This window comes from Hibiscus syriacus, unplaced genomic scaffold, assembly GCF_006381635.1.
Source record: "Hibiscus syriacus cultivar Baekdansim isolate YM2019G1 unplaced genomic scaffold, ASM638163v2 tig00110270_pilon, whole genome shotgun sequence".
Lineage (NCBI taxonomy): Eukaryota > Viridiplantae > Streptophyta > Magnoliopsida > Malvales > Malvaceae > Hibiscus > Hibiscus syriacus.
This window is the reverse complement of record NW_024062656.1, coordinates 15,145-29,533: the sequence shown is the minus strand read 5'-3', so window position 1 is coordinate 29,533 and position 14,389 is coordinate 15,145. Positions and strand designations below refer to the sequence as shown.

Genomic DNA, 14,389 nt, shown 5'->3' with positions numbered 1-14,389 from the left:
CCATCATCTATGTTTGTTTCTTCGTTATTTGTTTGAGTTGGTGGGATATTCGAGTTGGTAGCAACATCCCTAATCATACAAGGAAAGTCGAGATCAATGAACTCTACAAACAAATCGACATTAGAAAAAAATGATATAAGTATGTTTCAATCATACCAACAAGGTTGACATCATCCCTTAGATGAAACTTTATGCATGATAGTGGAAATATATAGTATAATAAAGATATTCTTCTACTACTTCCGAGTTGAACTCTTGTTTCTATATTGAACTTCAACATGTCTAGCTTAATATTTTTTTGGAAACACATGGTTAAATATTTGCAATAAAAAATTGTTGCACGAATAGTTGTCATAATCACAAATTTTTGCTTCAAATGAGGAATTTAGATTTCACCTCATACATATTAATAGGTTTATGAAAAGTTTGTAAACTGATAAGTTTATGCCATGGTGCATTATTTGCCTATGAGAAATGCATGTTTTTCTTATATGAAGTGATATATCACTTCTGAAAAGTTTGTTGAAATGAGTTGATATACCACTGAAAAGTTGCTGAAGATAATTAATTGGGCACTTAAAAGTTTCTGCTATAGTGCATTATTTTTCCTACAAGAAATACAAAATTTTCTTATATGAAGTGATATATCGCCACTGAAAAGTATGCTGAAATGCGTTGATATATCACTGAAAAGTTGCTTAAGATAATTAATTAGGCATTGAAAAGTTTCTACTGAAAAGTTGACTTTTCTATTTATGGCTAACAACCAAAGAAACAGTTTTTTGTACAACTACATTGAACAAGCAAAAACCTTTCTCAAGCTATGGCTAACAAATTTTACACAGTGGTTTACTCAAATGGCCAAGTTATCCAAACTGATATGTCATAGAAACTCGTAAACATGATGTTCCCTTTAGATGTATCACATCACCAAATGAAGCAGTAGATTGAAAGAAAAATTGGAGCCCATGTTTCATATTTGAGTTATCGACACATAATTTTAGAGAATCTGCTCAAATATGAAGCAATCCAGATTGATGATAATGACGATGTAGCTGTTATAGTTGGTCTGCATCAATCTTCAAATAATCAAATGATTGAGATATACATTGAAACTACAAATATTCCTACTTCCTCAATCAATGCACACGTGACCGAAGAAAAAAGACCATAAGAAGATTGAGATAACCTCGTTAGGCGATTCGGTGAAAACCTCGTTGATTTCAGCGATGATGGTGAAACTTTTGTTCCATTACTGCTAGACGATGACACACAAATAATTGATGATTCTAATATCGCTGAGGATGATTCATAGGGACAAGATTTTGATATAGAGGTTGATGTTTGGGAGGCAGCGGTTTCACGTGGACATGCACTACAGAATGCTCTGCGAGGTTGGGCACATTCACCAAGCCCCAGCCACCCCCAAATGTCTCACTATCATTATCCAGTTACAACACATGATATAAATTATGATGAAACCCTAAACACATGACATACATTATGATAAAACCCTAAACACATAACATAAATTATAATGAGGAATCCCAATTTAAAATTAAGAATGATGCCCACTAGGGTACCTCAAACGACAGATCAACAGAGTTGGCAGTTGGGTCCCAATTTGAAATTAAGAATGATGCCCAACTAACAGTGAATGAGTTTTGTATCAAAGTTCATATAGAATCCAATGTGGTGGAGTCTGATAAGAAGACATATTTTGTTAAGTGTATAAGCAACAATGTTGATGATATATTTTGTTAAGTGTATAAACAATAATGTTGGTTGTAAGTTGAGGATACATGTCTCGTACCTATAGCGAAAGATGTTGTGGCAAGTGACAAGGTTCCACTCCCAACACAATTGATTATTGTTATAGCTCGTATACTATGCGCAACATATACACTTGTGACTTTAAGTATCTCCCAAACGATGCATATTGGCTACCAACTAGTTTTGAAAAATGGTTTCCCAATCCACAATTATGAAGGAAGTTAAGGAGTTATCTGATCCTCAACGAGATTAAGGTCTATCAAAGTTTTGTGACCACTGCAAAGGTGAAGGCCACAATAGAAAGCACTGTCCACATCTTCCAAAATATCGATCAGGCCAATAAAACCTTCGTAATGGTATTCCCATGTTATCTGTTGTACCTGTTTTGGATAATTTATCAATATCAATAACCATATTTATTTTTTACTTTTTATATATAATTGCAAACTATTCATAAATAACATTTAACTAAACTCAAATTCATACATATATATAAAACATTTTCAACAAAATAAACAATTTTCCTCTTCTTTTTCCTCTCAATTTTTACATTATTATTTTTCTTTTTTCATTCCTCTTAATAAGTCGTTTGTTGTGTCAGTTTGGTAAGTCTTCTTCCTTCTTATTCTTCTTCTTATATTGATTAAGAATCGACTTTACTTACTCTTTTACATATTATTCATCTGAAGACGAGCTTGAATATGAATCATCAATGGCAGAGTAATCATACCCAAAATGATCTTTTGAAAATTTTTTGAAATATTCTTCTAAAAAATGCATGATTTGGTTCTCATATGACTCTATCAACTCACCCAACTCCTATTTATAGTGAATTTTTTTCAAAATGACCGTTGGAACTCATCACGCCAACATAACGAGTCCCAATATCTACAAACCTAATTTTTTTAATTATTTCTAAACTACTATATTTTTAAACCTAAAGAACTTATCACCTCGAGGTGACGAGTTTCAAAGATTTTTTTTCTAATTTTCTATTTAAAGTAAATAACTGTAAAAAATATTATTTTAATAGAATTCGTCACCTTACGGTGACGAGTTTCTTATAAATTAACTAAATAATAAAAATTGAATATAATAATAATATCTTTTGAAACTTATCACATTGATGTGACAAGTTTCTCGTGTACTATAGAGAATGTCGTAGATCCCAAAATAGTTATCTAACAACCCTATATCCCAATTTATTTTTCCTGACCCAAGAGCCTCATAAACTTTTTGATCCAATAAAGGAAACTCATATTTTGCCTAATTCATTCAACACTACATTATTATTATTTTTTCAATCAAAACTAGAAATGCTCAATTCAATGATATTTTAAAGAAGACATAACGGAAAAATATATCTTTGATTAAATAATTATTTTAGTCTTTATTCTTTTTTGGGTATTTTAACCCACAACGTTTCATTTTGATGCACAGAAGCCCCTATATAGATAAAAATCATTAGTTAACAAATGATTAACTCTATAAAATAGAGGTCTTTTTATCCTTACATGATATTTTTAGGCCAAAATACTCCAAAAAAATAAAAATTAAGGAAATGACTATTTGATCAAGCGTTAGGGGTTGTTTTGTCATAAAATGAAACGTTTGGGGGTAAAATACTTAGAAAAAAGAATATGAGTCAAAATGACTATTTTAATAAATGTTGGAGACTAAATTTTGGTATTATACATTTTTATATTTGTTTTAGTAAAAAATAAATATTATATATATATTAGGGGTGTGCAAAAAATTCTGATATGATATGTTATTCCGTTAATTTCAAAAATTCATATATTTGATCTATTCTTTAATTTTCAGATAATTCGGATTAGATATTAGAGAAAATTTTAGATAATTTAGTCGGTAAATTTTAATTTCGAACTATCTGAAAATCTAAAATAAAATTGAACCTTAAATAATTTTATTCATTCCCAATAGTTCCAGCCCCTCAGTCCCAGCCCCCTGGCGCCCCTCAACACATCACTCCAGCCTTCTGTCCCACCCCAGCGCTCCATCCCCCCACCCCACCCCCATCCCCATCCCCATCTCCAACCCCTGCACCTCTGCTTCAACCTACCTGATTATTTTTTTCAATTTTTAAATTATTTATATTTAACCCTATAAAATAGATATCGATTATTTATTTTAAAATTTATTTAAAATTATTTTTGATAAAGGTATAAAAAATATTATATGAACTTATAAAATATTAAATTTAAATTTACTTTTTTTTATCAAATTAAACTTTATATTCAAATTGGATATTTGATTATTCAATCCGAAATTTAGGATATCCAAAAATTGGATATCCAATTTTTCCGGATCGGATTCGATGACAATTTTAGTGATCCAAAATTTTCGGATATCCGAAATTTCAGATCGGATAATATTCGTATCTAAAAATGCACACATTTTAAGATTTCGAATTCATGTACTACGTATGTCTAGGATATGAGTTTTCATTATCAGAACGTATCTCAGTCTTCGATTTCTTTCAATCTAATAGTCTTAAAAAATGTATAAAACTAAAAGAGTTTTATACAGTATAAATGAATCATACCCCATATATATTGATAAACTTTTTAAATGTAAAAAAAAAATAGTTTGACCTTATCTGAATTAACTTCATCAAATTAGAAGAATAGCGGAGATTTTAACAAGTCATAATAAAATAAATGTTTCATATACCATTAACCTAAGAATGAATTATTATATCTTCCAAAAGAAAAAATGAATAATTATGATTTCAAAAGGCAAAAGATAAGTTGGTGGAATCTTTGTTAAATTTGATTATATTTACACGGTATTACGTGATATGTTCCTTTTTTTTCCTCCAAATTTATATTTTTAGACTCTTTTTTATTTAAAAAAAAAAGAAGTCAATTTTGGTTTAATTGTTAAATCTATTATTTTGAATTCTAATAAGATTTTGGGTAAACTAAGTATTTAGTCACTAACTATTTTTGTGGTTCTGATTTTATCATCAAATTATTTTTTCTTCAAAAATTATACTTAACTTTATATTTTCGTCACAAAAATAAATAAACTGCTGACATGATAATTTTTTATTTTTTCAATGATGGTATGATATTGCTTTATAATGACACATCAACATCATCACTAATTTTTTAACATCAGATAATTACGGAACATTAAAAAAATAATATTAAAAGAAAATAGTGAAACAAATATTTTTACACCAGGTAGAACCTTAAACAGAGATGAAGATTTAAATCAAATAATAAAATCAACAACACTTATTCAAAGCAACACCTGCAATTGCCCAAATATTTACCTCCTCTCCATCGTATCTAAATGCACTCACCAACGCAACAAAGAGCTGTAAACAACAAGAAAAACTTTCAGATATTATGCGGGATGATCAGAGATGGAGGTAGGATCATACACTGAGAGGGGTTAAATTATTTTATATCAAATGAACAGGGTTGTACTGCGTATTTGAAACTAAAAATGGAGAGAGACAAATATCTTATTTGATCAATATTTAAAGTTAAAATTTGAACGGGACAAAGATCTTATTTGATTAATATTTAAACTAAAAAGTACCTAAAATGTTATTATACCAAAAAATTTAGGGTGCCCAGAGTAGGTATAAGCACAGGAGTTGAACTTGACTTGATTCGATTGGGTTGTTTTTTTACGAAAAAATCGGGTTCATGTCATATCGGATTCTTTAGAGCATGTGTTCGAGATAGGTCAGGTTGGGATTTTTAGAGAATGTGTTCGGATCATATCGAACTCGAGTTTAAGGTAAAAATATCCGACCCAAAAATAATATAATTTTACCTTATATATTTAAGGATAATTACAATAATCTCTCTATATTATGTTTTTTCAATTAGATACTTATTTTTATCTAATAAAATTAATATATATTTTTATAAATTTATTTGTTTCGGGGTAGATCGGATTCATATTTTGTCTAGAAAAATAAGGTCGGATTCGGGTCGGGTTAAATCACCTTAAACTCGGGTCAGGTCGAGTTTTGGGTGAAGGGTGTATATTTTACGAGTCGAGTCGAATTAATTGAAAACTCATTCCAACCCGACCCATAGCTATCCTTATCCAAGAGTCCATCTGAATTCTAATAGATGCAAGATATTTTATTAGGGAATGCAAACTTAAGGATTTATGTTAGAGATTATTCGAGAATACTACCGCATCCCAACATTCTATTGTGGATTGTAATTAGGATATCTGAATTTATGATATCAACCAGAAAACGAAGAGAGAAAGAGAGAGAATAAAATATGGATGAGAAGATGCCTGTCGAGTTTCTCCCTTTGTGTTATCGGAAACATGCATGTTCCTCGAGGGAACGCTTGTATCGAACGTGAAAGGCTCTTCTAATATAAAAGAGTGAATAAAAATTAAAATCTTCTTTTAAATATGCGCTTTATCTTCTTTTTTATATAAAAAAATTAGTGACTATCAATAAAATCTTTGTTTTTATTTAAAACTAAAAACAATATTGATGTAAGCATAGAAATTGATTAAAAGAATCAACCTAATATATTATTCCACAAACATTTTTGAATGCATCGATAGATTATGGGAAAAAAGAATCTAACTATACAATACTATATACTTTTCCTTGATTAGAAGATGTACTATGATGAATGCAACACAAAATAGTAAACTATCACAAGTCATAACGGTACAAAACACTTATTACACAGTACGTTGTAAAAAGGCAACACTTGAGGGGCAAATTGGAATAAGTCTTATTACACTGTATATTAAGCCATAGTCAATCACTTCTCTTGATATTGAGGCAGCTAGGAGGGCTTTGATTTTGAGTTGGGATGGTATATGAAACTGCTGGTACAAGGAGAATTCCCTGAAAGTATGAGAAGATTGGTGAAAGATAGGCTACATGTTTTCACTCCACGTACAAGTGAACAATTAGTCAAAGGATCATCTGATTTCATTGGTTTAAATTATTACATATAGAGATATGCTTAAGATATTCCATCAACTTCAAATGTTGTACCAGTAAGCTACTTGGTAGTTCCAAATGTAAATGGCACGTGTTTTATGCCGCGTTTGTGTCATTGTTATTCGGTCGTTCTTTTTATCTCTGTAGCTGAAGAGAGGCATGGCTGCATTTTTTGCATCGAATTTGGCTTTGCTTTAGTTGTGCTACTGCTATGTGAGGTAGTTTGCTTTGTTCTTTTCTTCGATATCTTTCGTCCGCCTGACTATTGAGTTATGCTGTTGTTTTTTTATTAGGTCTTTGTCTTTGTCTCAGGTATATGTACTTTTTTCCTCTAATTAACTTTAAGAATGTTTTTAGCGAGGCATATAATTGAGTCAGTTGTAGAAATTCTTTTGTTAATAAAATTAAAATTGCCTTGCCGAGCACGGTTAGATAAAATTGTACCATAAAAGTAGATGAACAACCATATCATAAAAGCAAACAAAAACAAAACGAGTAGATATATTTAGATATAAATCAAAATAAAAAGAAGAAAAAAATACGAATGTACTAGACCGATGGATAAGACGACACTTTGAAAAATAAAAACTAAAGAATTAGAGAGAACTAGAAAACCATATAAAAATGTTAATGACCCATTGTTAACTACCTCAAAATCACCAGAAAGCTCATTTTCGAGGCGCTTGATGAGATGTTGTTGGTAAAGGTCTTGATAAGGTTGCCTGATTTGCCTTCTCTGAACTGCATTCCTATGTCCCAACACTGCAATTATTGCCTTCTCATCTGTGCCCCATCCTACCAATATTTCTTATAAGAAAACAATGATCATTACATGAAAAAAAAACCCCAAGATTTATTAGAAAATTTTAAATGTAAAATAACCTTCCGAATAGCTTCTGCATCTTCTTGAATTGAATAACAGCAACGGTGGCCATCCTTTTTAAATCAATTTCTTGAATTGATTATGGTCCATGGATGAAATTTGCAGCAACAACGATTGTGTTTAGTTGAGTTTTTAAGGTGGTGCAGATTATATAGCATGCTTTATCGTGTTACAAATAAATGTACTTTAGCTAAAATGACAAGAATAGTAGAGCTGTGGCATTTCAAATAAAAATAAGGGGAGGGGCGAGTAACAATATTACCGATTAAAGCTGGTTAGAGGGTTACTCCATCAAAGCTAAAAGAAACCAATCGACTCTGCTGGGGATCGATCCCAGAATCTCTGGTTCCGTAGACCAGCGCCTTATCCATTGGGCCACAGAGTCCTTGTTGTTTCAATATGGCACAATAATATTAAGTTTTATAACTTTCTTCATTCATCTTTTGTTAACTTTGACTAAGCATATAATTTAGGAAGTTAATTTGATCACATGCCAACTTATATAAAATGAAAAAATAATAAAATTATTCTTAAAATATGACTGATAAATTTATTTTTATGAAACAATAGGATAAAAGATAAAAAATATAAATAATAATATTTGTTGATTTAATAATTTTAAACATAATATAAATAATATTTACAAAATGTGATGTAATATCATTTTAACAATCTTAGTGGTGATAATAGGTATATTTAAATCAAATTCAAATTGAGTCAATTTAGATTTCTAGACTAAAATTAGTTTAATTTCAATTCGAGTCAAATAAAAATACATGTATATTCATTATTACGTAATATATATTTGATTGAGTCGAGTCGAATGAAAAATTCAAGTGTCGAGTTTGTGGGAATGTTGTGTCATTCAAACTTTGTTTGATTTCCTAGACGAATATGTTTTTTTTTTTTCAATTTTGTGTTCAATTTAAATGTAATTTTTATAATATTATGATATTGATTGATTATCATTTAGAAGAAACTCTCAAATAATATAAGATATACACATTTATTTATTTTCATATTCTTTTCACATGTGTAAGTAAGACTTGTAATGTTATTTAATAAATAAAATATCGTTTAAAATTATATAATGTTTATATTTTTTTAAAGAATGTATTTTGATGACAATATAAAAAGAGTCAATGAATTAATGGGAAGAAATAATTTACAAAGAATTAAAGTCAAAAGATCAAATTGAATAAAATTTGAAGTTAAAGGGCTAAATTGCAAAAAAAAGGAAACTTGTTCTAAAAAAAGAAATGAAAGTTACACATGTATTCTACCGTGGTTGAGGACTATGTGATTCAAATTTAATAAAATATACTTAAAACAAAATAGAAATTGAAAGACAAGAAAATCATGAACCAAATCACAAAACAATAAAATTACTTAGCTAAAAACGAAATCAACATAGTTTTCATTTTTTTTGTTATTTGAACATTGAAAATTTAAATTTGACTTAAACTCAAAATCCAAACAAAAAATTTTAATTGACTTGAATAACTCGACTCGAAGAACTCAAAATTAAAAAAATAAATTTTTCGAGTTGAATCGAGTTTACTCACCTATCCCAAAGTATTTTCACTTGTTAAATACCAATTGATTGATGTTAGAAGTTAGAGTTTGTTAATTTTCTATTTTACTTGTAACTAACTAGCAGTTAATTAGTTAGATTAAAGTTGTATATATATAAGTTTCTATTCTAAAATATAATAATATGAGGAATTTTTTCATCTGATTTTTAACATGGTATCATACTAGAGTGTTCTCAGCCCGTGTTTCCTTTTGGGCTTCTTCCTTGGCATGTTTCCCTCTTGTAATCAACACGTGTTTTCCTTGGTCAAAATTTCTACCGTTTCTTCTTCGTTTTTTCCCTCTTGATTCTGGTTCATGGCTCTTGCAATTGATCCCAATCATCCTCTTTTTCTGCATCCCTCATATACTCCAGGAGTTCATTTAGTCTCGCATAAGCTCACCGGCTTCGAGAATTATAGTGTGTGGAGCAGATCCACGCGTATCGCACTCTTGGCCAAGAATAAGCTTGGCTTTGTGGATGAAAGTTATTGAAGGGAAGATTATGAAGATTTGTTGTAATCTTAATGGGAGAGATACAATGCGTTTGTGATTTTGTGGCTTCTGAATTCTATGAGTCAGGATCTCTCTGATGGCATTGTGTTTGCTTCGAATGTAGAGGCTGTTTGGAGAGATCTCAAAGAACGGTTCGATAAAATTGACGGTTCTAGGGTTTTCTTTTTACATCGGTTGATTGCCACTCTTGTTCAAGGTGATTCGTCTGTTTCTGTTTATTTTACTTGTCTCAAGAATTTATGAGATGAGTACACTGCTCTTGTTCTTTTTTCTTCCTGCGATTGTGAGGTTGCACAACAAAATTCGCTTTATGTTGTTCAACAACGCCTCTTTCAGTTTTTGATGGGCCTGAATTAAACTTATTCTGCGCTTCGAAGTCAAATCCTCATCATGAAGCCTCTTCCTACAGTTAATCAGGCATACTCCATAATTATTCAGGAGGAATCTCATCGAATTCAATTATTTGGTGCACCTATTAAAGCTTATGTAACGTTCTCGAATGTTTCCAAAGGAAATGATCGAATGTGGTTCAATGGTACTTGTGAGTACTGTAAAGTCAAGGGCCACAGTCGTGATAATTGTTATCGGCTCATTGGTTTTCCACCTAATTTCAAGTTTAATAGGAAGAAGGCTCCCCATGTTGCCATGGCGGTTAATCTGCGAATTCTGTTACTAGAAAGGTTGAGACTGGTTTAGTGGTTTCTTCTCCTGTCTCAACTGTTTCCTATATTTACTCCTGAGCAATATACTCAAATCTTAAGCCTGTTGAACAAGAGCTCAGCTTCATATTCTAGTGTGAATCTTGCAGGTACTGTTGCTTGTAATTTACATGCTTCCAATGATATGTATGTTCGTTGGATAGTTGATATTGGCACAACTTATCATATCATATCTGTTTTTAAGGGCTTTCATTTTCCTGCTTCATGTCCTTCCCGTCATTATGTTCATATGCCTAACGGTTAAATTGAATTAGTATCTCACATAGGTTCTCATCGGTTGTCTTCTGGTCTTGTAATCTCTAATGTCTTGTTTGTTCCTAATTTCACCCATAATTTTCTTTCTATTTCTTGACTTGTCAAAGAAGATAGATTTGTCATTTCTTTTTATCTTGACATTTGTATCTTGCAAGATCTTTATACTGGCATGATCAAGGGAATTGGTAGGAGGTTTAAAGGGCTTTATATCTTTGAGTCCACTAAAGGAGCTACTGGTTTGTTTTCTACAAAAGTTTGTAATTCTTTGATTAGTTTTGGGAACATTTCTTCTATTAATTATGTGCCTACTGCTTCTGTTTCTAATAAAACTAATCTTTGGCATGCTAGATTTGGGCATGCTTCTGCTTCTGCTATGAGTAAATTGTCTTCTTATGTTTCTGATAAACTTGATACAAATGTTGTTCATGATTGTAGTGCATATCCTTTGGCAAAATAAACCAGATTATCATTTCCCCTTAGTCTTACTAGATCTTCAAAACCTTTTGAACTCATTCATATAGATTTGTGGGGTCCTTATAGGATATCTACTCATAGTGGTCATAGGTATTTTTTTACTGTTGTTGATGATTGCATACGTATGACTTGGGTATACCTCTTAAGAGTTAAAAATGATGATGTTCTATTCCTAAAACAATTTCTTTCTTTTACCTCCACTCAGTTTTCTTCTATCACTAAAATTGTTAGAAGTGACAATGGTACAGAATTTTTTAATTCTCATTGTACTCCTTTTTTCTCTTCTCTTGGTATTTTGTTCCAGAGTTCTTGTGTTCAAACTCCACAGCAGAATGGAGTTGTAGAGAGGAATCATAGACATCTTTTAGAAGTAGCTAGGGCTTTACGGTTTCAATCTAAGGTGCCTATTAAATTTTGGGGGTGAATGTGTGTTAACAACTTGTTTCATTATATATAGACTTCCTTCTTCTGTTTTGCAATGGAAAACTCCTTATGAAGTTCTTTATCAAAAACCTCCTGATATGTCTATCCTTAGAGTTTTTGGTTGTTTATGTTATGCTACTGCCCCAAAACCAACAGATAAATTTGCTCATCGAGCCTTACCTTCTGTTTTCATGGGATATTCTAATACTAAAAAATGGTATCTTTTATTTGATCTTACTTCTAAGAAGTTCTTTGTCAACGGGGATGTTATTTTTCTTGAACAGGTGTTTCCTTTTCATTTTCCTGTTCAAGCAGATTCTTCTTTTTTCCCTTCAAAACCTTATGTTCTTGATTCTTTCTTTTGGTCAACAACCTAATATTACTGCACCACATGATTCTTCTTCCATACCTGAACCTGGGTAATCATCACAACAACCAGAATCTCATATATATATATATATATATATATATATATATATATATATATATATATATATATATATATATATATATATATATGAAGTTTCTATTCTAAATATAATAATATGAGGAATTTTTTCATTTGATTTTTAACAATAGGCTTGAAAATGACCCTTTTTATAGTTTCGATGACACAGGTAGGAGTGAACAACATTCTCTTTAATTATTGATGATAATGAGTTATAAATAGATACTAGGTTAAAGTTAGATTGTAAGTTATTAATTAGGATTCCTCTTGTATTTTTCTCAAAAGGATTTTCTATGTAAAAATTTGAAACTATCTTATTATGTGATCATTATACTTGTCGTTGTCTTCTAATATTGATGGTATTCAGATGATAGGGCTTCTCACCTTTTCAAAGTACTTATTCGGGTCCTGAAGGCATCGAACCATGAAATGCAGCGACTCAAGGAATTCATTTTTCTATTTATTCAATGATTGTTCATTGAAAGATATTGGAAGCTTTGGGTACCTTGTTAAAGGAAGCATCTTGTTCTTCTCTATAAAAATTGAAAGTGGCCCGGAGCTGCATTTTGCTCCTCGTGGTAAGGATCCTAATAACATCATCTGTGTTGAGTTTCTTTTCTTTGATAGCTTCATGGAGGTCTTTGGCTTCAGATTTTGCTAGTTTTGTATTTACGTCTTCCCCTTCGTATCTAAATGTACTCACCAACGCTACTAAGAGCTGTAAGCAAGCCAAGCTTTTGGATATTATGTTCGTTTAATGTACGCAAATATGTTCCTTTAACCTTCTCCAACATATTTCTTTAATATTCCCAAACATGTTTGCCAAATTTATTATTATGCTTCTAGTTTTTAAGTTCATTAAGTTTTACAGTTGAATTTTTCATTCGACTCGATTTAACCAATATATATTACGTACTAATTAATATACATACATTTTATTTGACTTGAATTGAATTGAAATTAAACTAATTTTAGTCTAAAAATCTAAATTGACTAAATTTGATTTGAATAAACCTACTATAATCTCTAAGACTGCTCAAATGATATTACATCACATTTTGTAAATATTATTTATCTTATGTTTAAAAGTTTCAAAACTGATAATAAGATTAGTATTTTTTCACTAAATTTATTATTTTTAAATTGTAAAATTATTTCATTCAAAATATTGTATTAGAAAAAAAACAACAAATAATATTATTTATATTATTTATCTTTTATCCTATTGTTTCGACAAATATTAGTATTTTCATTTAAAATCGTCTTTCACCATCATCACTTCTTCTAATCCATTCTCTTATTGTCTGAACTGAATTAGTTTGTGAAACTTGTTTTGGGTATTTTCATCGTTTCATTCAAACAGGAAAAAGGGGTTTTGGTTTTCGGTATTTCATCAGTCTGCTTTGTTAAAAGTAAGAAATATATATTAAACGTTTAATAACAAAAACAAATGCGATGATAGTTCAGTTGGGAGAGTGTCAGGCTGAAGGTCACGTGTTCGATCCATGTTCATCGCATGAGGTTTTTTCATTTTCTTTTTGCAAGCTTTTTAAAAGAGGGAACGAAAACAGGATGGTTATACGACCTTAAAGCTTGTTTCAGTTGAGCATTTTGCTTCAAGTTTTTGGGTTATGTTTGAAGTTTTCTATATTGCAGCAGCTTTGTTCAACCAACTGTTAATGGTGGCAGTGAGTTCCAATTTTGGCAGTTTAACATTATTTCTCTCAGCTTGCATCCATTGTTAAAGAACGGGACCAGGGGAACATTAAAGAAACTAAACAGGAACTATAACTGATATATCATTAAAGAAACTGAGAGAATGAAAAAACCTCATGCGATGAACATGGATCGAACACGTGACCTACAAATCCTCAGTCTGACGCTCTCCAACTGAGCTATCCACACATTTGATTACGTTATTAAACGTTTAATATATGGTTTTTACTTTTAACAAAGCAGACTGATGAAATACCGAAAACCAAAACCCCTTTATCCTGTTTGAATGAAACGATGAAAATACCCAAAACAAGTTTCACAAACTAATTCAGTTCAGACAATAAGATAATGGATTAGAAGAAGTGGTGATGGTGAAAGACGATTTAAGGATGTCAACGTGGAATGAACTTTGGATTTGCTTTTGTTGACAATAGTTTTGAATTTGCAGTATGCTTGGCGTTGGGAAAATGGTGTTTCGGCCACTGCTATGGTGTTGGCAGAATGATCACCGGCGACGCTGTCATAACCAACCATTGAAAATATAAAATATGGGTTTTTGTGTAAACAGTGAAGAACAAAAATATTGAAAATGAATAATAAAAGAACCTGCTTTCTGGGTTCTGCTTTTGCTTATATATTTTTGG

General features: G+C 30.9%; 1 non-coding gene across 1 annotated transcript; it reads right to left on the bottom strand.

The window, feature by feature from the left end:
- Window positions 1–7,934: 7,934 nt before the first annotated feature.
- On the bottom strand, window positions 7,935–8,007 carry TRNAR-ACG. The gene has a single exon. It is a non-coding gene; the product is annotated as a tRNA-Arg (tRNA).
- Between the last annotated feature and the right edge of the window lie 6,382 nt (window positions 8,008–14,389).